General features: G+C 38.8%; 1 pseudogene; it reads left to right on the plus strand.

Moving 5' to 3' along the window:
* The first annotated feature begins 297 nt into the window (after positions 1-297).
* Positions 298-1,082, plus strand: LOC127206436 (proteasome subunit alpha type-6-like; annotated as a pseudogene).
* The last annotated feature ends 249 nt before the right edge of the window (positions 1,083-1,331 follow it).

The raw sequence follows: 1,331 nt of genomic DNA on the forward strand, positions 1-1,331 counted from the left end.
GTATCAACTTGGAAAAAATCAAACCAAGACATGATTGAACGTAATTTTATTTGTTGTTTGTTTGGTTGACTTATCCCAGAATCCAGAATCTAGATTAACATAGATATTACAGATCATTTCACCACTGAGTAGGTGTTGAGCACCACTCAAAGTCATATATACACATATATATATCACATATAATCCCCATATAATTTAGTATAAAATATATATTATATCTTATATATAATCCTCATCAACACTCTGTCAGTGTGGGTGCTATGGGGCACAGACTGTGTTTGAAATAGTGGGAACATCATGTCTCATGGTCCCAATGCTGGTTTTGACCGTCACATTACTATTTTCTCTCCCAAGGGCCGACCCTATCAAGTAGAGTATGCTTTTAAGGCTATTAACCAGGGTGGACTCACATCTGTCCCTGTCAAAGGAAGGACTGAGCAGTTATTGTCACATAGAAGAAAGTACCTGACAAATTACTGGATCCAGCACAGTAACTCACTTGTTCAAGATAATGTGATGACAGGAATGACAGCTGACAGCAGATCCGAGGTACAGAGAGTATGCTAGGGGGCAGCTAACTGGAAATACAAATACGACGATGAGATTCCTGTGGACATGCTATGTAAAGAATCACTGATAATTCTCAAGTCTACACACAGGATGCTGAAATGAGGCCTCTTGGTTTGTTGTATGATTTTAATTGGTACAAATGAAAAACAAGACCCTCAAGTGCACACGTAAGATCCTGCAGCCTACTACTGTGCCTTTAAAGCCCCTGCAGCAGGAGCTAAACAAACAGAGTCAACCAGCTTCCTTGGGGAAAAAAAAAGTGAAGAAGAAATTTCATTGGACATTTGAACAAACAGTAGAAACTGCAATTACATGTCTGTCTACTGTTCTGTCGATTGATTTCAAACCTTCAGAAACGGAAGTTGGAGTAGTAGTTACAGTTGAAAAATCCTAAATTCAGGATTCTTATAGAAGCTGAGATCGACACTCACCTTGTCACTCTAGCAGAGAGAGACTTAACGTTGTCCTCAGTTTACCAAAGCCGTGATGCTACTTGCCTGTGTGTTTGGTAACAACAAGCCAACATCATAGAGGCCCCTGGATTGAAGATGGAACCTCTCTCACTTCTCTTTGCCATGTAACTGGTTAGGTCTCTGTATAAGTAAAAAAAGTGCTTTTGGAAAAAAAAAAAACTCTGTCAAATTAGTGTGAGTGATTTGGTGTGAAAGACAAAAGTACTGTACAATTGAGATGATTTTATTTGAGAAAATTGCAAAAAGGGAAAGCGTTTGTTAATGAGGAACGCCAGACACAGTAAAGAA

This window comes from Acomys russatus, chromosome 23, assembly GCF_903995435.1.
Source record: "Acomys russatus chromosome 23, mAcoRus1.1, whole genome shotgun sequence".
Classification (NCBI taxonomy): Eukaryota; Metazoa; Chordata; class Mammalia; order Rodentia; family Muridae; genus Acomys; species Acomys russatus.